This window comes from Myotis nattereri, assembly GCF_964212035.1.
Source record: "Myotis nattereri genome assembly, chromosome: 2".
NCBI classification, from domain to species: domain Eukaryota; kingdom Metazoa; phylum Chordata; class Mammalia; order Chiroptera; family Vespertilionidae; genus Myotis; species Myotis nattereri.
In genome coordinates this window covers 134,616,178-134,640,175 of record NC_138076.1, presented here as the reverse complement: position 1 = coordinate 134,640,175, position 23,998 = coordinate 134,616,178, and the positions used below count along the sequence as shown (strand labels likewise).

The following is a 23,998-nucleotide window of genomic DNA, read 5'->3' as shown; positions in this document are numbered from 1 at the left end:
GCCAAACCCCCATGGGGTGAGGGTCCCCACAGGGGGGCTTGACCAGCCTGCAAACAGCCATCAGCCCCTCACCCAGGCTGGCCAGGCACCCCAGTGGGGACCCTCACCCCATAGGGTTTTGGCCAGCCTGCAAACCACCACAGGCCCCTTGCCCAGGCTGCCCTATGCCCCAAGGGAACCCCCACCCTGATCTGGGACACCCTTCAGAGCAAACCAGCCAGCCCTCAACCATGCACCAATCCTCTGTCTATACTAATAAAAGGGTAATATGCTAATTAGACTGGGAGACCTTCCAGATACCTTCCGATGTTCTGCTGGACAAAGCCATGGGGGTGGGGCCGAGGTAGAGGTGGTTAGAGGCCAAGAGGGGAGGGCAGTTGTGGGTGATCAGGCTGGTGTGGCGGGGCTGTTGGGGGTAGGCAGAACAGCAGGGGGTCAGTTGAGGGCAAGCAGGTCATCAGTGGGGGTCAGTTGGAGGTGATCAGGACAGCGGGGGGGGGCAGTTTAGAGAGAGCAGGCCAGCAGGGGGGCAGTTGGGTGTGAGCAGGCCAGTGGAGAGGATAGGTGGGGGCAAGCAGGCCAGCAGGGGGGGCAGTTGGGGGTGATCAGGCTGGCAGGGGGCATTTGAGGGCAAGCAGGCCGGCGGTGGGGGGAAGTTGGGGGCGAGCAGGCCAACAGGCAGAGTCGTTAATGGCAATCAGGCAAGCAGGCAGGCAGGTGAGCAGTTAGGAGCCAGCAGTCCTGGATTGTGAGAGGGATGTCCAGCTGCCGGTTTAGGCCCGATCCCTGTAAACCAGCAGTAGGATATCCTTCGTGGCATCCCAGATTTGAGCTGGTGCAGGCCGGGCTGAGGAACACCCCTTCCCCCATGCACGAATTTTGTGCACCGGGCCACTAGTGGGTATAATAATATCCAAAGATGAGGTTTGTTGAAGAAGGAATCCCCAAGATGCACTGGGCATCCAGGTGAGACTATTAAAGCAAATATAGATAGAGGAGATCTTACACATATTTTAGGCTTTGTACATAATACTGGGTGTCCTGGTCAATATTATGCCTTAGAATTTATATTTTTCATTTCAACTTTAATATATAACCACTGTAGGTCATGTTAATAAATGTTCTTCTACTTCAGCAAGTGAAATATTTCTATTACCAGGACAGCTATAAGCAGTGAAAATGCTGATAACTTCCTCTAATTGAAACTACACTGCTGGTTATACCCTCAAGTGAAGGTCTTATATCTACTTATTCTATGATGCTAGGAAAGGCACTATTACTAAAATGGAGACAAAATATTCTTTAGGCTACAAAAAATTGGTGTGTGTGTGTGTGACTGAGGGGCTTATGCATTGCATTTCATCACTGAGTTGTCACTCGTGTGATGTACTGTAGAGCACTAAAAGCTATTGTTCCCATGAATTATAACCCCAAATACCTTCACTCTAAGGATTCATTTTATCAGGGATCTCAGTATTATACATCATCACTGTAATGTGGAACATATTTTCAGCGACATATTTTAATGATATGCTATAGACTAAAGTAGATTATCATTATAGGAAGGTTTTAAGAGAGATTTTATGTTTTAATTCCTATGTTCAAAGTTATAGAAGTTGTTTCTGTAACAAGAATGTTAAAAATGCCCATAAATTATGTTGTAAAACCATTCCTTAGGGATTTTAAATTACTTTCAATTTTTAAGAGGTCCTTTTAGGAGAAAAACTATTTCATCAATAAGACAGTAAAAACTTTCCATGTGCGCTCGTCATTTTACATTGTTTCAGCTTGTGCCATGCCAAGTGGTTGTTTGGCAGGAAAACAAAATAAAGGAAGAAAAATATTAAAGACGCAAATTTGCTGCACTAAAGTTAATCATAAGTAACTGCAGAGAGAGAAAGCTATTTAAAAGCAGAAATCTTGCTAAGTTTTCTGTCAGACCATACAACATTTAAATGTTTTATTTTATTTTTAATATATTTTTATTGATTTCACAGAGGAAGGGGGAGAGAGAGAAAGAGAGAGAGAGAAATATCAATGATGAGAGAGACTCATTGATCGGCTACCTCCTGCATGCCCCCCAGTGAGGACTGAGCCTGCAACCCAGGCATGTGCCCCTGACCAGAATCCAAGGAGGGACCCTTCAGTCCACAGGTCGACGCTCTATCCACTGAGCCAAACCAGCTAGGGCAGTGTCTTAATATTTTAAGCATAATAATAAATAGATCTCTATAACTTATATGGCCATTCACCTTTAGCTTCTGAGTTAAATTCTGGCCTGGCTATCCATTAATGGATAATTAGAAGTGATAGTAGAGATCCAACCTTCAACACGCTTGCTTTTTCCAGCTTAAGAGACTAGTTACTCTATACAGATTGATAGAGGACCATTCTCATGCAGCCCTGGCAATAAGTGCTTAATTTGTTGATAGCCTTGACAGTTGTAGCCAGAGTATAATTGGCATGCGCCTTGGTGCAAAGAAAAGTAAATTGGATTGTGCACAAAACTAAACAACATAATTAGCAACAATTAGACATTAATTATGAGATAGCAGATTCTCAAATCCTCCTGAATTTGGCCAAAGGTAGACCTAATTATGTATTAATGTTGTGAAAACATCCATTTTCCTGAGATTATCAGGTGTTCAGAAGGTGCTTCTTATAGAATTTGTGTTTCATTCTGGATTATATCATGTTAGGATATTAAATATGTTCATATTTTGGGAAAATCTAATAATCATAGAAAATTAGTGTGGTAGAATTTATACTAACTTGGTAGTAATTTCTACTTTACACATTTTATTTGATCACTTTTTTAAAAACACTGATATACAAGGATATGGAAATTATTTTAGGAATATATAAAACAAAGGCTCATTAATGATTACATTAAGAAGGGAGGAACAGAGAGAGATGCTCAGGACAAAAATATAGTTTCACTAAGTGCCTTCCACCATAATAAAAGAACTCTGTCCAATATTGGATCCCAGAGAAGCATTGCTTAGCACAGTGCCAGCCACAGCCTTGATAATAGGTTTGTACTACCAGGTGGGACATGGAAAATATTTATATGACAAATATTTTGCACATTAAGTATTTCATTATAATCTACTAGAGGCCCGGTGCACAAAACTTTGTGCACTCGGGGGGAAAGGGGGATCCTTCAGCCCGGCCTGTGCCCTCTCGCAGTCTGGGACCCCTCGGGAGATAACAACCTGCTGGATTAGGCCTGCTCCCGGGTGACAGAGGGCAGGCCCAATCCCTAGGTGCAGCCCCTGCTCAGGCTCAGAGCAGGGCCGATTGGGGAGTTGGGGCGCCGCCCCCTGTCATGCACAGAGCAGGGCAGATTGGGAGGTTGCGATGCCACCCTCAGTCATGCTCAGGGTAGGGCCGATTGGGGGGTTGGGGCACCACCACCTGTCACACTCAAGGCAGGGTCCATAGGGAGGTTGTGGCACCAAACCCTGTCACGCACAGAGCAGGGCCCATCAGGGGGGTTTGAGCTCCGTACCCTGTCATGCACAGAGCAGGGCCCATCAGGGGGTTGGGGAGCTCCCCCCTGTCATGCACAGAGCAGGGCCCATCAGGGGGTTGAGGAGCTCCCCTGTCACTCACAGAGTAGGGGCGATAGGGGATTTGGGGCACTGCCCCCTGTCACACACAGAGCAGGGCGGATCAGGGGGTTGGGGCGCTGCCATGTCACACTCATGGCAGGGCCGATGGGAAGGTTATGGCTCTACCCCATCACACACAGAATAGGGCCCGTGGTGGGGGGGTTGGGGCGCTGCCCTCTATCACCCACAGAGCAGGGCCAATCAGGGGGTTGGGGCGCCGCCACTGTCACACTCAAGGCAGGGCCAATGGGGAGGTTATGGCTCTACCCAGTCACACACAGAGCAGGGCCCGTGGGGGGTGGAGGGTTGGGGCTCCGCATCCTGTCACACACAGAGCCGCAGGGTGATCAGGGGGTTGGGGAGCTCCCCCATATCAGGCACAGAGCAGGGCTGATCAGGAGGTTGGGACGCCTTCTCCTGTCACGAACAGTGCAGGGTGGATAGGGAGGTTATGGCCCTGCCCCCTGTCATACACAGAGCCGCAGGGCCAATCAGGGGGTTTGGGCGCTGCCCCCTGTCACACTGATCCCGGTGCCGGGAGGCCTCGTGGCTCTGGTGATCCCGGCGCAGGGAGGCATATTACCCTTTTACTATATAGAATAGAGGCCTGGTGCACGGTGGGGGCCGGCTGGTTTGCCCTGAAGGGTGTCCCGGATCAGGGTGGGGGTCCCCACTGGGGTGCCTGGCCAGCCTGGGTGAGGGGATGATAGCTGTTTGCAGCTGGTCACACACCCTTCAGGGTGGGGGTCCCCACTGGGGTGCCTGGCCAGTCTGGGTGAGGGACTGAGGGCTGTTTTCAGGCTGGCAGGTAACGGAAGCTCCCAACCGCTCCTTTTTTTCTTTTCTTTTTTTTTTATTCTGGGCCAGCTTTAGCTCTGAGGCTCCAGCTCTTAGGCCTCCACTCCTGAAAGCAGATATCTGGTTTGTTTCGGCTCTATAATCGAAACTCTGTATCAACTCCAGCTCTGAGATCTAGGCTGGTTGAAAGCAGGTTTCTGGGGTTTTGTTTAGCTTCTATATTCGTTACAATGTTTCTTAAACTGCAGCCTCAGAGGCCGGCAAGGCAGGCGGGGAACATTGGAGTCCTCTGTCACTGAAGCAAGCAAGCCTCATGTTAGTTTCAAGCTGCCTGGCTGCCGGCCACCATCTTGGCTGGCAGTTAATTTGCATATCTTGCTGATTAGCCAATGGTAAGGATAGTGGTCGTACGCCAATTACCATGTTTCTCTTTTATTAGAAAGGATAATAAAAATAGTATAATATGCTAATTAGACTAGATGTCTTTCCGGACATCCTTCCAGATGATCTTCTGGATGAAGCTGGGTCTCAGGTGCCAGAAGGAAGCCGGTGCCAGCAGCTGGGGGAATGAAGGACTGCTCTTGCACGAATTTCATGCATCAGGCCTCTAGTTATTAATAAAAAAGCAATGCCAACCCTTTGGGACATAAGAAATGTGCACATCCTTTTTGATTGGTAACATAGATAAATAATATTCTGAAACTTCAACAACGTAGCAATATCTGAATAAATACTTCCTCACTCCATTTCCTATGGTCTGAGGACCTGAGGTTGTGACTGTGAGTTCTACTACTAGCCAGTCATAATACAATCCATCTATTCTTGTAGGTCCATGTTCTAACTACTTATGACTGACAGGTTGTTCTGTGCAGAAGACCACAGGTAAAATGAATACCCATGTTTGCTTGGAGAAACCTACCTGTCCTGTTTTATTTTTCACTTCGATGCATATTAATCTGCTCAATTAGCTAGGGATATGCACTCTTTTTTTCTAAGAAAATAAGATGCCTTTTTTACATTAGTCCTCCTGATCTCTATACCTCACATTCATGCTTCTGGGTTGATAATTAGAAGTAATCTATCTATCTGTGAGTTTGTTTATTTAAGCTAATTTTATAAGTATTTTAAGTAGCATATCATTTTCTGAAATCTGTTCTGTGTTCTCTTATCCTATTTAAATTTCTCAAAGAACTTTTAAGTTATCCATCCCAATGGTCCCTCCTGAATCCTTCTCCTAGATTGGAGAATATTTCCTATTTCTTAAAAGCTTCTCTTTCCAAGCATTCCACACACTATTTTATTAATTGGTTAAAAATTTGGTAGTTTCTCAAAGGCTATCAGCATAAATTAAACATCATTATCATTTAGACCCTTTAAATTTGACAACATCTACCTTACTTGATACTTCCTTTGTGCATGCTAAAGTTTTTTTTTTGTATTTTGGGGGTTTTTTAGATTATAGCATGCAGTCTTATATCCATTTGCCTTTTTCCTTTTTATTCCAATACCTGGAAATATATTAATTATCTTAAACTTGATCTACATTAAAAAGTTATGAAGTCTTCCTTCCCTACTCCACATCATTCAGCAGACAGACCAAACCATTGGCCCATCTAAAACACTTGTCTTTATAATAAATACCTGATGAAAGGTTTGGTCTGTTGGAAATTATTAAGTTTGTGTGTCTGTGTGTAATTTTTTGCTTATTTGTTTTTAACCTGAAGTGCATATGTGCCTTGGATCCAGAGAAATGTCAGTCTAATTATTGAAGTATCTGAGACTGGGTGAAGTGAGGGTAAAGAGAAGAAGAAAGATAGCAAAATAATAATAATCTACACTAATAAAAGAGAAAAATGGTAATTGTCGTACGGCGATACCGTTTTCATTGGCTAATCAGGGATATATGCAAATTAACTGCCAACAAAATGGCGGCTAATTTGCATATGTAGGCACAATGCAGGGAGGCGAAAGGGAAAGCAGGAGGAAGCCCCCTGCCACTGACAGTGATTGCAAACCCAGGGGGGAGCTAAGAGCTGGGGGGTAGGGCAAAGGCTGCCCCAGGGCCGCCTTTGCCCTGCCCCCCAGCCATGATCGGAGAGTCAGGCGCCTTTGCAGCCCTGGCCAGTGATAGCAGGAAGTAGGGGTGGAGCCAGCGATGGGAGCTGGGCACGGTCGAAGCTGGGAGTCCCAGGAGCTAAGGGTCCTTTGCCTGGGCCTAAAGCGAAGCCCACGATCGCGGCGCCCCCCGCTGCAGCTGCGGGTCCCCACTGTCCGGGCCGGACGCCTAGGCCAGAGGCGTTAGGCCTGGGCAGGGGCGGAGCCTGCAACCGCGGGGAGCTGGGGGTCCCCTGCCCAGGCCTGACACCTCTGCCAGAGGCCTCAGCCCTGGTCAAGGGGCCGATCCGGTGATTGGTGACCGGAGGGTGATGAGGGTCAACTCCTCTGGCCGAGGCATCAGGCCTGGGTGGGGGGCGGAGCCGGGGACTGGGGGGATATGATGGTCCCCTTGCCCAGGCCTGAAGCCTGGGTCAGAGGCGTCAGGCTTGGGCGGGGGGTGGAGCAAGCGATCAGAGGGAGATGGGCGTCCCCTGCCCAGGCATGATTCCTGGGCCAGAGGCCTCAGGCCTGGGCGGGGGCCAGAGCCAGTGATCGGGGGGAGATGGGGGTCCCTTGTCCATGCCTGACACCTCTGGCGGAGGTGTCAGGCCTGGGCAAGGGGCCGATCAGGCGATCGGAGGGTGATGGGGGTCAACGCCTGAGGGCTCCCAGTATGTGAGAGGGGGCAGGCTGGGCTGAGGGACACCCCCCCCCCCCAACACACACACAGTGCACGAATTTCATGCACCGGGCCCCTAGTAATAATAATAATAATAATAATAACAACAACATTTTTATAGAATACAATTATTATTTAGGATAGTCTTTCCTTCTCAACAGCAAATGCCTTGATCAAAGGTAAGCTTCATTTGAATGGGGCATCAAAGATGTCTACAAAAAAAAATTTGCTCTCCTCCTTCAAAGCGAAGGAAATTACTAAATCATGGTAAATCATTAGAGAAGGGAAAACAATGCAGATCATATTGAGTGAAATTTTTCATACATAAGGGCTTAAACCACCAGTGCAAATAACTTATTATTGTACTGAAATTAGTGATCTGTGGATTTTAATATACGTACAAAGGAATAGTACCCTTCTTTTGGACCATTCAGAAGCACACAAAAATAAAGTGATCTCTCTAAGACAATATTTGAGAGATAAAACTATGATTAAATCTCAAGCTTCTGGATTTCAGAGCTTTATATCAAACATATTATTTACAGAGTTCCAGTGAGAACAAAACAAAATAAATAAATATTTGAGGAACCAAAACAAAAGAATATAAACAATGTCATCAAAATTCAGTTTGAAGCATTTCATATGGAACTACCAATTCTAAAAAGAAAATCAATTACAAATTAAAAGGTAAATCTTAAAGGCTTATTGTGTATAATTTTTTCATATTTAAAATGATGCTCTTGTCAAAATTTCTTGAAACAAATCATATATGCAAGTCAGTGTCTCTGTAACTCTTTAAAATCAGCAGGACTGACAGGACTGACCACTTACATTCCCAGAGAGAATGGCGTGGAGTTAATTGACCCTGCCAGAGACTAAGTATGCCCACTGCGTTTCAATTTGGGGTGCAATTATATGTCTGTGCAAGTTTTCACATGCCAATTATTGCACTTCAAAAAATCTGCATATTATTGCACATTACTGCTGCAACTGACAAGGAAGAGAAGAGAGTATTCTCTAAACAATGCAATTAGAGCAGTAAAGGCAATTAACTTTGCTATTTAGTATAAAGTTGAGAGCACTAAAGACTGAAGTAATAAATATTCACAAACACTTCATCATAATACAAGATCACAGAACAGACACACATTTTTTTATACACAATGCAGGCAGTCATATTATTAAACTTAATGGCATCTGAGAAATGATAAAACACTCACAGCCTTGAGCTTGTAATGAGATAAGCTTGTAGCCTGATCAGCATGCATACAAATCATCTCATCTGAATAAAATTAATGTTTGATTTTTATATCTCTCCTCAAGCACTCTGAGCTCCCCCTTCCTTTTCATTTTATGAACAATTATAGGAAAGAAAATAAAAAAATGAGCTGTGATATGATATCTGAGTGGGCGGGTTTCATCTCTAGTGCCAAATGTAAGATTTTGAATATATATATATATATATATATATATATAGAGAGAGAGAGAGAGAGAGAGAGAGAGAGAATGAATTCGTGATGTTAAATAAACTATGAGAAAAAAATTTAAAGCTTTTATGTCAATAAAAGTATTTGAGTGTGTTGAACACTCCAATATAACATTTTAGTATTTAATATTAAAATGATTGATATTCATATATTTAATTGCATTTTCTCCTAAAAACTTGATATTTTCTCAAATTCTCATTTTAAAATCATAATAATAAAGGAGATGAATGTGCTATGGATGTGTCCTTTCAAAATCAATCAAAATAGAAATATTATGCACTTCATTTTTTTTAAAATATATTTTTTATTAATTTCAGAGAGGAAAGAAGAGGGAGAAATTAAAACATCAATGATGAGAAAGAATCATTGATCGTGTGCTTCTGCACTCCCCCTACTGGGGATCGAGCCCACAACCCTGGCATGTGCCCTTGACCACTATCAAACCTGGGACCCTTCAGTCCACAGGCTGACGCTCTATCCACTGAGCAAACCAGCTAGGGCTACACTTCAGTTTTATTTATATGATTGAATTTACATTCAATATATAAATTACAAAGTCATTTTCTTCTATGCTTTTTGAGGTGAGTTAGTTGTCAAAGGTTTTACTTAAAACATTGCAATGATCTCAAAAGTTCTTCCCTGAACTTTTCATACAATGTTTGTCACAATTAGCATTCCAATCTATAAAAGATTATAATGCACAAAATCTCAATTTCTATTTCAAACTTGTACTGGGAAATAAAGCTACAAAGGAACTATTTAAATTAGGAATTCCTTGCAGAAAGATATTCTAGACCATAGTTCTTGAACATGATCTCAGATCATATTATATTGCCTCCATACATGACTTGTAATTATTTGGAATGTCAGTATCAAATTTTATCTCCAAAAATAAAATTATGAAGAACTATCATGGCTATCAGTAAAACAGATATTTAGGCCTCCCTTAAATTAAGGAGCATTTGGTAAAAATATTTTGGTAATAAGCTGAGTTGATAACTCAAGCTTTCTTCCTTCAATCACCCTAGTTTATTAACAGGTATCATTTCACTGTATTAATTTAGATACTTCATGAGTGACATAATTAAAGATGAATTGAGTTAAAACAAAACAAACAAACAAAAAACACATATAACCAGGCCTGGCAAATAATATATGGTCCATAAATGTTAACAATTATTTACGAAGAAGTATTTCTGAATGTCAACTCCTTTTAGTTTCCTTGTATGCCCACTAAAATACAATGCATTAGTTCTCATAGATGTTTTTGCAACCTGAAATTTTTCTATAATTCACAAATTAAAAAATTTAGAATAAATCTTCAATCAGACTCCAAATGCTGCCAATTTCTTAAAAAAGAAAAAGGAAAACCAAAACCTAAGAAAATATTGTATGGGTATGTCTTATACAGGAAACTGCCAGAAGACCCCAAAATAACCCTCAGGCTCAATAATTCATTAGAATGGCTCATGGGACTCATAAAAGTTGTTACACTCATAGTTATGTTTGTTACTGAGAAAAGATACAAATTAATAGTAATAAAGTGAAAAGGACAAATTCCAGGAGAAATCAGATGGTCCCTCCAGGTGTCCCCTCGCAGTGCAGGCACATGGAAACACACTAATTCTCTCATCAATAATAAATGACAACATGTGCAAAGTGCTACCAATCAGGGAAAGTCACCTGAGCTCAGAGATTCTGTTGGAGTTCAGGAACACAGGCTTGCATTGCGTACAGGACTGACCTTACTACTCAGACTCCAGCCCCGTCAGAGCAAAAGCAGACATTCACCATGAATCACACTGCTGGTTTACACTTGTCCGGTCAAGCTGGTACAGGCATTCACTTTAAATACAGAGTGGCCTAAGGCCCAGGGCATGTAAAAATGCTGGTATTAAGTAGAATATTTCAAGAGCTCACAGTTATTCCCCAAGAGCCATCCTAAGGCCAATACTGAAGATAAACCCTTCTTTGCAATGTTCAGGGTTTGAGCAAACCAAACCTGCTGAGTTCACTCTTTCCTGCCCTGGAATATAAAAGGGAGTTCAAATCAGTTGACCAACACACAGAGAATATAAAAAGACTGGTGAATGAATATATCTAATTATTTTATTTAAAAAAAATCTTGCTAAATAACTACAACTTTTAAAAGGAACATCCGGTTTTAAGCTGCTTTTCTGATTAACTGAACAATTTTAAAATCAGGTGCCTCATTCTGTATGAGGCATGACTGATATTTGTAGTTTACGCCCTGGTTTACACCTTCATGACTGACTCCTTAAATGGAGCCTACCTAGATCCTGCTACAACCTTGTTTTCCCCAATTTCTGGCTTTAAAATTCTAGGCCCCCCAGCCAGAGTTCCTGGCTTTGGGTCCTGACTAACATGGGTCAGCCTGTATGATTAGGTTCACACCTACCACCATGTTTGCACCTGTCAAGGTCAGCGATCCTGCCAGCAAACCTTGGGACTCCCTGAGCCTGCCTTCCTGAACTGCCACTTTAACTTCAATCCTTTGGTCTCCTGCCATGTCAGAGGAGGCTTTTTTCAATTCCCTAAAGTTCACCCTGAAGCATTTTCCCTACAGTGGTAAGTAAACTATAATGCTTTCCAATCTTTATAAGGATTCTTCTTCTCACAGGGTAGCTCTCACAGGGCTACTGTGTTCAGAGAGTAATGTGTCTCTCATACAACATGCATTCAATAAGTATTAAAGGGATTCAGTGAGTGACCAATAAATAGTAGGCACTGTTCTAGTGCCATGAAAAATGGGGAAATGCAGCTCAAGCAATTGAGTGTCCCTGTTGATATATGCATTTTTATTAACACATACACATATATAAAGTCCCAGTCTTTTCCTTGATAAGCAAAAGTAAGATCAGAATGTAGAGCTGACTTTCAATTTAGGCCCTTCTTATCATTCTTCTTTCCTTTTATAGTTTCCCCTGGGTCTTTTAGTGCTTTGTTAATGTGTTCAATCCTGCTCCGATCACTTTTCAATCCCACTAAGTATATTACACACTGATCCTGAAAGTACAAACTGTTATATTTTCCACTCCACAGATTCTAATCTTCACCACTGATTGTAAAACTAATACTCTTCACCTCCCCATGCCCTGAAATGTGGTGGAGAATGCCATAGGGTCATAGCCTCTCTCACATTAAAAACAAAGAATAAAAAAAAGGGTTGCCTTCTCTCAATACAAACAACTGTAAATCCAACAAGTACATGACCTTCAGTTCTTCTGCTTCTGAAAGGAATCTTTTGAATTCACTGTTATTCAGGCTACCGGAGAAAAATATCTATCCTCACATTAATGTCAGCACACACTCGACAAATATAACAAAATAAAACATTTAATAGATTGTCCATGAGGTAAATCATAGAAGTATAATCCTAAACACCACATGGACAGATACATTAGACCAGTGGTCGGCAAACTGCGGCTCAGCAAACCGCGGCTCATGAGCCACATGCAGCTCTTTGGCCCCTTCAGTGTGGCTCTTCCACAAAATACCAACTTCTGCACAGGGGCCACGAAGTTTCAATCGCACCGTACGTGCATGCCCACATGTGGTATTTCATGGAAAAGCCACACTGAAGGGGCCAAAGAGCCACATGGGGCTCGCGAGCCGCGGTTTGCCGACCGCGGCATTAGATCACCAACTAACGCCATACACAGGAATATACTCAAAATGGGTAAAAGACTTAAATGTAAGTCGTGAAACCATAAAAATCCTAGGAGAAACCATAGGCAGCAACATCTCAGACATCTCTCATCTACTTATATAAAAATCCTGGGTGGTGTTCATCACAACCAGTCTGGCGACCAAGCGGAAGGTCAGTCCTGCAGGGGTTGTCTTGGAAACAGCTGCGCTCTCCCCCAAGCTGTTTCCTGTAAGGGCAGGGTTTGAGGCAGGAACCTGCCCTTGGAGCGTGGAGGCATATCTTTATAAAGTGTGCTGTGCCAGCACGGCCAAGGGTGAACCTGAGTGGGGGCAGCTGAAAGGCTTAGCAAAGACAGACAAGAGAATGAAATCTGGGTCTCGGTGGGATGCTGCTTCTCTGAGAGACAGCGCCAGCACCCACAGCCATGTTTTTATTTTATAGCAGATGCCACGAGGCAAAGTAAGGGTGTGACCAAGATGTTTACAACATTCTCCTGGGTTTCAATCCTACTCAACTACATGCACCTGAACTCTATCAAGCCCACAACACTCAGGCACATGGGGCCACGTGTTTGGACTGTAGGTTCAAGGTTACAACTATAGCTGTTGGCTATAATTGTGCTGGGAGGGCCCTGCCCTCCAAGCTGGGACTTGCACGTGGCAATGAGAGGACTGTGCCCTCTCATCAGTCCAAGGCTTGAACCTGTCCAAAACACTGTAGCGGCTCCCCACAATAAAGTTATAATACATTATATTAGAGGTTGTGGTGGTACTGTTTTACCCACAGCATCTACAGGAATTGCTGTAAATTTACTTCTCGGTGGAAGAACCTTTCATTCCCAATATAAATGACTAATTCAAGCACTCTGAAAGTGTTTTCACTCTTAATGTGGTGCTCAGGGAGATATTAGAATAAATTTAATCAATTTATCAGTCACTGTTTGCATCACTGTTGTTTTTATATCATGTTTTTGTTGTTTTCATATCATGTTTTTGTCATTTTTATATCATGCCTTTTGTTACTGTTTATTTATTAATAAATTTATATATTATTTTCATATACATTTTACTAATTTTCTTTCATTTCTCACACTTCTATTATAGAGAAAGGGCAAATAGTAATATTAAAATATCTCCGCTAATTAATTCCTTTTTAAAAAAATATATATATTTTAATGGTTTTTTTTTTACAGAGAGGAAGGGAGAGGGATAGAGAGTTAGAAACATCGATGAGAGAGAAACATCGATCAGCTGCTTCCTGCACACTCCCCACTGGGGATGTGCCTGCAACCAAGGTACATGCCCTTGACTGGAATCGAACCCAGGATCCTTGAGTCCATAGGCCGATGCTCTATCCACTGAGCCAAAACGGTTAGGGAAATTAATTCCCTTTTAATGTGCATGAATTTCGTGCACTGGGCTACTAGTAACAATATGTTTATGGATACATTTCCTTGGGCAATGGTCGGCAAACTGCAGCTTGGCAAACTGCAGCTCAAGAGCCACATGCGGCACTTTGGCCCCTTCAGTGTGGCTCTTCCACAAAATACCAGCTCTTCCACAAAATACCGACTTCTGCGCATGGGCCATGAAGTTTCAATCACACTGTACATGTGTGCCTGCACATGGTATTTTGTGTAAGAGCTGCACTGAAGGGGCCAAAGAGCCGCATGTGGCTCAATAGCTGCGGTTTGCCGACCATGGTCCTAGGGCAAAGGAGAAAATAAACAAATGGGACTACATCAAAATAAAAAGCTTCTGCACAGCAAAAGAAACCATCAACAAAACAACAAGAAAGCCTGATGCATGGGATAACATATTTGGCAATATAATACGTTTGATAAAGGGGTAATATCCAAAATATATAACGAACTCATACAACTTAACAAAAGGAAGACAAACAATCCAATTAAAAAGGCAAAGGACCTGAATAGACACTTCTCCAAATAGGACATAGACTATAGATCGCCACGGGACATGAATAAATGTTCAAAGTCACTGATCATCACAGAGATGCAAATTAAAGTGACAATGGGGTATATCACCTTTCACCTGTTAGAATGGCTACCATCAACATGATATTATAGAATAATTATCAATTAAAACATGTTGAAAAGAAAAATGAAAGTTATAAGATCCATATTTATATAAAATACTTTACTGGTACATTGAGTACCATGAAATAGTACTTATTTAATGTTGAATATTTCTTGAGTAAATTCCAAATTCTGTTATCACAAATGGTAATTGAAAATGTGACCCATCTTCTGCTAGGAAATCACTTTTACTGAGAGTTCAACTTAATTTAACACTTCATGTGTGTCACTCATTCATTCTTTCTACAAGTCTATGTTGAGTACTTACCATGTGCCTGAATCTTTTCTGGGCAATGAGGACACTGTGCTGAATCAGACTGATAATAAAATTGTTCTCATGGATATTATATTTCAGTGGGAACAAGACCAGCTAGTAAAAAAAACAAAAGTTATAAATGTTGTGTTCTGAAGAAAATAAAAGAGGATAACAAAATAGAGAGTCATGGGAGAGTGCTAATTAAAATTGAATAGTCAAGGAGTGCTTCTAGTAAGGGGTGAGAGTTAAGCAAAAATATAAGAAGATGATCCTGAGATGAGCATTATGAGAAAGTATAAAATATGGTCAAGATGGAGAAGAACTTGGAGAATTCAGAAACAGAAAGATCAAAGTGGCTGAAATATGTAGAGTGTACAGCAGAGAATTATATGAGATAAACTTGACAAGTTTGTCCAGAGCCAAATCCATAGAACCTGTAGGTAGAGCAATCCTATCTAATAATAGACAAACATGGTAATTGACCATACTTTTGCTATGCCTACCATTGGCTAATCAGCACAATATGCAAATTAACTGCCAACAAAGATGGCAGCTAATTTGCATACTGCAGGCAGGGCGGGACAGCGTGAACAGCCAGTGTGCTGCCTTCCAGGGAAGGCCGGCCACCTGGGACCCCATTTGCGGGTCCTGTGCAGCAAGGCAGGCCCGCCCCAGAAGCCCCAGAAACCCCCTGATATGGTAGTAACTCTATCAGTAAGCACTCTGAAAGTCAGTGGCATAAATGCACCAATTAAAAGACAGATTATGAGGGTGAATCAAAAAAAAAAAACCACTTTAAATATAAAGACGCATATAGATTAAAAGTAAATGAACTAAGCTGCAGCCTGTTTTGCTCAGTTGATAGAGCATTTGCCCATGGACTGAAGGGTCCCAGGTTTGATTCTAGTCAAGGATATGTACCTCAGCTGCTGGCTTGATCCCCAGTCCCTATCAAAGCATGTGCAGGAGGCAACCAATCAATGTGTCTCTCCCTTCCCCTTCACTCTCTCTAAAATTCAATGGAAAAAAATCCTTGGGTGAAGATTAACAAAAACAAAGTAAATGGATTAAGTAACATTAAAGAGATTATAAGAAAAATATATTCCAAATTTTGTTAGTTGTATAATGGTTATGTCTAAATTGTTAACACCTAAGAAATTGGGTGAATATAATATGCTGTAGTATTTTATAGTTTTTTTTTTACATGTATGAGATTATTTCAAATTAAAATATTAAAAAAATAATAAAATATTAATTGAAATGTGTATGCATTACATGAAAAATCTCCTAATTGCTTCTAGCATAATTTATTATATTGTGCTAAAATTTACAAGGCTTCAATTAGAAAATATCTTAATTCTAAATGACATAATAGAAAATATATAATAGTGCAGTTATAAGCACTTATCTGAAAATAAAAATTTAAAGAAGTGAATTTAAAGAAAGGATTAGCCAAAGAAAATATATGCACAACCCATCGACACAGACAACAGTATGGTGATGGCCAGAGAGAAATGGGGGGCAAGAGCTGAGCAGAGGGGCCAAAAATGGGGAAATAGGGACATCCTATATAATAATAATAAAAGGCTAATATGCACATTGACTGAATGGCAGAATGACCAGTTGCTATGATGTGCACTGGCCACCAGGGGACAGATTCTCAATGCAGAAGCTGCCCCCTGGTGGTCAGTGCACTTCCATATGGGGAGTTCCACTCAGCCAGAAGCTGGCTCATGGCTGGCCAGCACATTGGTGGTGGCAGGAGCCTCTCCCACCTCTGTGGCAGCACTAAGAATGTCCAACTAATGGTTTAGACCCAATCCCTTGGGGGCCTAAGCATTTAGTCGGACATCCCCCGAGGGCTCCCTGGCTGACGGAAAGATGTCTGACTGCAATCTTAGGCCTGATCCCCCAGGGAGTGGGCCTAAGTCGACAGGTGGACATCCCCCAAGGGGTACTGGACTGTGAATGGGCACAGGCCGGGCTGAGGGACCCTCTCCTTGAGTGCACAAATTTTTGTGCACCAGGACTCTAGTTATTTTGTATCTAAGTGTAATTAGTAGTCATTGGATGGTTTACCAGTATGTGAGGAAAATGAATGGTAAGAACTTAAGGTTGGAAGCAATGGTGAACAATTAGGCAGTGACAGCAGTGATATAGGTGAGAGATGGTGATACTGTGGAGAAGTAGCAATGAAACTAGTATAAAATGAATTAGTCTTTAAACAAGACATAATGGTGGCAATATGTGGGCATATGGGAAACGGAATAATCAAAGGATTGACAATGCCCAGATTTGAGGTTTGAACATATGACGAGACAATAGATTTATTTGCTGATATGGAAAACCAAAAAGGAACAGGTTAAGTGAACATGGCTGTTTCAGATATGTTAACTATGATGACACTACTAGGAAGCCAACTGGAAACAGTAACTTGGTAAAACAAACAAAAAAATTATGTGTGCACATATTTATGTGTATATATATATTTCTATCTATCATCTATCTATAAAATCTGATGAAAAAGATGATAGACACTATCCCAAACTTGGAAACAGGCAAAAAAGATTATTTTGTGTTTTTTCAATGTGGTATTGCCCTTGCTTTCTATTAACTAGGACATTTTCCAATTTCAGAAGCAGATGTTAACTTGTAGATTTGTTTTTGTTGAGTGAATGTGAATTTAATTTTTATCTGGAGGAACAGAAAAAAAGGATTTAGCTTACTGCCTTATAAGACATCAACCAATTTTGGCTTTAACTCAGAAATCTTATTCTAATACTCCTTATTAAATTTCATATCATGTATACATCATGTATACATAGTTAAACACATACCTAATTTTATATATAATCTTTGGGCCAATTTTAACATCCTGTCATTAATGAGTTAAATAAAAACTGTTGTATGTGTTTATTTTATACCCTCATATAAATAAAAATATTCACATCATATAAGATTATTGAAGTTGTTTTCATGAAAATGATAATGTAATAGATGGTTTACATAAATATGGATAATAGCTATAAATAGGTGATATTATATAAAGAGTTAAAACAAACATATCTGAGAATGGTTCTGATTCCAGAGTACAAGGACTATATATAAATTTCATTATGTGCTTAGAAAAAATCAATGAGTTTTGATATCTTTATTGTTCTATTAGGTAAATTACATATCAGAAAGCTTGACTCCCCCCTCACCCCCCCCCCCAAGGGTATCACACATATAAAGTGTAGAAAGCAAATATAGCCCTGGTCAGCCTGACTCAAAATTTCAACTTTTTCCCACAAGAGCAAAATATTTCTCCAAATGAAAATAGCTTCATGGATGGATCTTGAGAATATTATGATAAGCAAAATAAATCAGTCAGAAAAATCTAAGAACCATCTATACTAATAAAAGTGTAATATGTTCATTAGACTGGATGTCCTTCTGGACAACTTTCTGAATGAAGCCAGGTCTGCAAGGGAAACTGGGTCCTGGGTGCCAGAAGGAAGCTGGTGCCGGTAGCTGGGAGAAATGAATTCTGGGAGAAAAGAAATTCTGCTCTTGCATGAATTTTGTGCATCGGGCCTCTAGTGTGGGCTATAAAACTGAAACCAGTATGGTGGTTACCAGACAAAAGGTTTGAGGGTAGGGGTAGTAAAGAGTAAAGGAGGCCAAATATGTGGTGACAGAAGATAATTTGACTTTGGGCAGTGGGCACACAATATACAGAACATGTATCATAGAAATGCACACTTGAAACCTATATAATGTTATTAACGAAATTACCTCCAATAAATTTAAGAAAAGAGAAAGAAAATAGCTTAAGTTTTTATAGTGCTAATGGGCAGTTTAGTTAATCTCCCTTTTCTTTAACCTCATCCTCTTCCTGGTGTGTGTGATTGCTCTAATTTAGGCTTTGCAGACTGTAAAACTATCTCTTAATTCTCATCTTACCCAAAGGAGTACATCAGAATTGGCAAGTACAAGTCATGTAGGAAATGCAAATACTCTCATGGCTTCACACATTTTAGAATAAACAAAATATGAAAAACAAGTTCACATGTACTGCAAGATTTTTACCATATATAATTGTAAATGTTCCATTATATCCTATATACTAAAAGCCTAATATGCTAAGTGTCTGATTGTCTGGTCAGCCGTTCAACCAATCAAAGCATAATATGCTAATGATATGCTAAGGCTGCTCAACTGCTTGTTATGACATGCACTGACCACCAGGGGGCATACAGTTGACTGGTTTACCAGTCACTATGACTTGCACTAACCACTATGGGGTAGACGCTCTGACCAGTAGGTTAGCTTGCTGCTGGAGTCTGGCCATCGGGAATAAACAAGATGGACCAGACATGCCCTGGAGCACTCCTGAAGTCCCTCCCCAGCTGGCCAACCTCTTATGTCCTTCCCTGGGCCCAATTGTGCACCTGTGGGGTCCCTCAGCCTGGCCTGTACCCTCTCACAATCTGGGACCCCTTGGGGGATGTTGGAGAGTCAGTTTCGGCCCAACGACAGAATGATCAGTCACTATGACATGCACTGACCACCAGGGGGCAGACGCTAAATGCAGAAGCTGCCCCCTAGTGGTGGTCAGTGTGCTCCCACAGGGGGAGTGCCACTCAGCCGGAAGCAGTGCTCATGGCTGGCGAGCACAGCTGAGGTGACGGGAGCCTCTCCCTCCTCCATGGCAGCACTAAGGATATCCAAGTGCCAGCTTAGGCCCGCTGTGAGAGTATGCAGGTTGGGCTGAGGGACCCCCCTGAGTTCATGAATTTCATGCACTGGTCCTCTAGTAATTATAATAATATGAATACTGATCATTGTTTAATTCTGAATTTAAACTTATAATCATTATATCCATATAGAATTTAAAATATGGTAATTTTAAAGTATTACTTCTTCAAATGAAAAAATCGATTCACAATGAGATTAAAGGTGATGTATAAAAAATATATTATGTAATTCAAATTAAATAAATGTCATTATTGCTTTCTTAGTCACCCCGATCTTTAATATGCATGTCCTTGTTATGCAGGTAGACAAAAAATAGACTCAAAATATTAGAAAAATGATAAATCCACATATATGTCTTTTGTTATTCAGTGACAAAAAATATTAACTAGTGCCCTAGCCTGTTTGACTCAGTGGTTGGAATGTCAGCCTGAGGACTGAAGGATACTGGTTTTGATTAAGGTCAAGGGCAGGTACTTCGGTTGCAGACTCGATTCCTGGCCCTGGTCCAGGCACATGCAAAAGGCAACCAATCAATGTCTTCCACATCGATATTTCTCTCTCTCTTTTTTTTCCCTTCCCTTCCACTCTATCTAAAAACCAACGGAAAAAATATCCTCGGGTGAGAATTAACAAAAATAGAAAAAGAAAAAAAAAGAATATTAACTAGAAAAATATAGGATACTGTCCCACATTGAGATGATTGCAATCTATTTTATAAAACATCTGTGATATCTAAATTATTTCAAAAAACATATAAAAATGATTGACTTTGGAATTTAAATATTGAATGTGGACTCAATCTCATGAATAAAAATTAAGTATATCATTTTCCTATTTTCTTGAAGGGCCAGCAGTAGTTAAAGGTGATTGAAAATAATAATGAAGACATCATATTGCCTAAATAAAACTTCAAAATATACCTATTTCATTGCTAAAGATACACTTAAGATAGATGCTAGATCACTGACTTTGCATATATATATATATATATCTCCTAGTAAACTATAACTGCTTGAAATCAGGGATCATAAATATTTTTGAGTACCTTTCCAGAACACATGGCAAGCCCTTGTACATATATATTAATGCATGAATTTAATGTGTATGTCTCATATATCATTGCCCCACCTTTTAAGCCTTATTAGAACTCTAAAAATTCAAAATAGTATAAAATTAGAATTTTGACCATTTTTAACTGCTAGAGATGTCCACTAATTTATTTTTGAAACAATCATTATCAGAAAAATACGACAAGTTAATGTTGGAATGTGGCTGTTCTCAACTAGGAATAAAAAACTAAAATGTAATTATTAAAATATTTTAAAAGTAAATATTCACAACAATCCTATCTAATAAAAAGGGAATATGCTAATTGACCATCACACCCTCACAAGATGGCAATGCCAACAGCCAATAAAGAGGGAGTATGCTAATTGACTGTCACACCCCCATAAGATGGCGGCACCCACAGACACAAGATGGCAGTGCCCAGTCCCCTCAGCCCTGCTTCATCCAACCAGAGTCCCCCAGTCCCCTCAGCCTTGCCTCACCCAGTCCCTGCAGCCTCCAGCCTCATCCAGCCTCAGTCCCTCAGTTCCCTCACCCCTGCAGGGGAAGGCAATTAGGGATGATCAGGCCAGCAAGGAAGGGCAGTTGGTGACAATCATGCTGGCAGGGGAGCAATTAGGTATCAATCAGGCTGGCAGGGGAGCAGTGAAGGGGCTATCAGACTGGCAGGCAGAGTAGTTAGGGATAATCAGGCAGGCAGGCAGGTGAGTGGTTAGGAGCCAGCAGTCCCAGATTGTGAGACGAACGTCCGACTGCCGGTTTAGGCCCGATCCAGGGATCGGGCCTAAACCGGCAGTCAGACATCTCCTGAGGGGTCCCAGATTGGAGAGGGTGCAGGCTGGGCAGAGGGACACATTCCCTCATGCATGAATTTCTAGTAAATAATAAAATGGGGAAATTATGTAACTTTATCTGAATACAAATATTTTATTTTAAAAGAATCAACAACATTAAAACATATTCTGAGGCTCTACAATACTTTATGCACATTTAAGAGAACTGTAAAACAATTAAATAAATTATAAATAATCAAAATTAGAAAATTTTAGGAAAACAATGCAATATGTAACTATATAATTAAAGAATATTAAATACTTGAAGTTTATTACAATCATTTACAAAAATATAAGTGAGGATAATAAACCTTTAAATATGATGCTACATCAATGAATATTTTGGATAGTCAATCATGTAAATGCTATGAACTGGGAAAGTAATTATTTGTAAAAAATAAATTGAAATTGCATAGAGCCTAAATGAATTATTTGTTTAAATAAGTTTTCGCACTAAAAATAACTGTCCTACATCTCTTATAATCTGTGAGATATTTGACTCAGATTTTCCACATTTGTGGAAATCAAACTTCTTATCTTTAAATACTACATTCCTAATCCTCAGTTTAAAATGTTACAGCTATCTTAAATTGCTTCATTTCTGCTGTCTGCCAATAGAAATTCTGGTTCAATAAAACCCAAGATAGGCCCTAGAAATCTACATTTCAATAAGCAGCTCATGAAAACTTGAATCATATATGGTGTGGAACCCTCTGTGAATAAAATCTCTGCAATTAGTACTTAAATCCTGTCAATCTTCCTTTGTAATACTTTTTCATCTCCATCCCATAGTTTAAATCTTCACTATATAATTTCACTTTAGTGTAATAATTATCAACTTTTGTCAGAATTTCTGCAACTTTTAACAGCCTTTCCCCATGACATTCTGAAAAGTAATTAATTATCTTTAAGACTATCAATTCTTAGAGAACCTGTCCCTCTCACAAGCTTCCATATCCTCACCATTCAGTCTCTGCCTGGAGTATAACAAATTTAATTATTGGATTATTAAATAAATCCATGTTATCACTGGATTTCAATCCTGGAAAAACTCATTTAATCAGATCACTCTGCAAAGAATGTTTAATGGCTACTAATCAGAAAAATTAACACTTTCAAAAATTGTAACAAAATTGTGAAATACTATTTTTTATTAGATAGACTAAGACATCATATAAAACCACTGAACTCACATTGGTACCAAGATTATATTTCATAATTTCTTAGGAGATATCAATCCTTAGTCCCTTAACTTCAATCCATCAATAATGTATTTTAAATTTATCTTTACTGTTGGAAGTGTTACAGATGACCCTCTTTTTTCTTCCATTGACCCACTTGTCCCTACCCCTTCAAACCCCACTAGGCCTTCACCACATTATTTTCTGTGTCAATGTATTATACATATATGTATGTAAGTTCTTTGGTTAATCTCTTCCCATCTACCCCCACCCCCCCCAATCAATTAATAATGTTTTTTGTGAATTCTTATTAGTCATATTACTTTATGTAAAATATGACTTTTGCCCATATGTTACTCTAAAATCTAATTATAAGAGACATATACACACATAAACTAAAATTATGAGTGACTGTAAGCAGTAAATTCATATATATATATAATGTACTAATTGTCATATATATATATATATATATATATATATATATATATATATTAATATGCCCATTGTGTAAAGCTTTCTATAGCCGAAGGGACCTGAGTAGGTTTTAAAGCACAGTTAGAAATTAAATAAGCAAAGACATGAAAAAGGGGGGGGGTTTATATACTTGTTGAAATAGAAGAATGTGGGATGCCTTTGGGAAATAAAGGGTAAATCAATTTGACAAGAGCAGAAGGTTTATAGAGAGTAAAGAACATGAAATAAGTTTTAAGTGGTAGCTATGTTTTAAAAGACTCTGTCTGCCAGGACAACAGATTTGAACTTTATCCTGTAGCTCTGGGTTAACTTGATGATTCTAGTAAAGGTATCTGAATAGCAAAGTGGTATGAATTAGGTGATACCCAATGTCTTTATTTTTTTTATCTGTTTTAAAAAATATATTTTGATTGATTTCAAAGAGGAAGGGAGAGGGAGCGAGATATAGAAACATCAATGATGAGGAGATTCATTGGCAGAGCACCTCCTGAACACCCCCTACTGGGAACCCAGTCCACAATGTGAGCCTGCAACCTGGGCATGTACCCTGACCAGAATCCAACCATGGCCTTCTGGTTCATAGGTCAATGCTCAACCACTAAGCCATGCCAGCAGGGCTTATTTTATCTTTTTAAGATTCAATAAAATAATTTATTATGAAAAAACTATTCTGATTGTAATAGTCTCTGTTGGTCCATCAATGGAGAAATATTATTTTAAAAGGTGGCTTAAAACACACTAACTTTGTAAATCTGAAATTTTAGATGGAAAATTATGAATCTCTAAATGGTATACTATAATTTGTAAATCTGGAGAAGACAGAAAGGTACAGATAATAAATACACCTTAAGCAGAAGCATTAATGTAATTTCATATATACAAGTTGAATAATTGGGTTAATGACTTAATGTGGAATTTTTATTTCACATTACAGAAGTACTAATCAAATTCCCAGTAGGAAGGACGATGCCAAGCAGTATAAGTAAAATTCTCTATAGTTAGT

The 23,998-nt window shown here is 40.1% G+C and overlaps 1 protein-coding gene across 3 annotated transcripts in view; it reads right to left on the bottom strand.

The window, feature by feature from the left end:
• The window catches only part of MGAT4C (MGAT4 family member C), a 775,861-nt gene that overhangs the window by 163,400 nt on the left and 588,463 nt on the right, over positions 1-23,998 (bottom strand). The gene's annotated exons all lie outside the window — the stretch shown is intronic.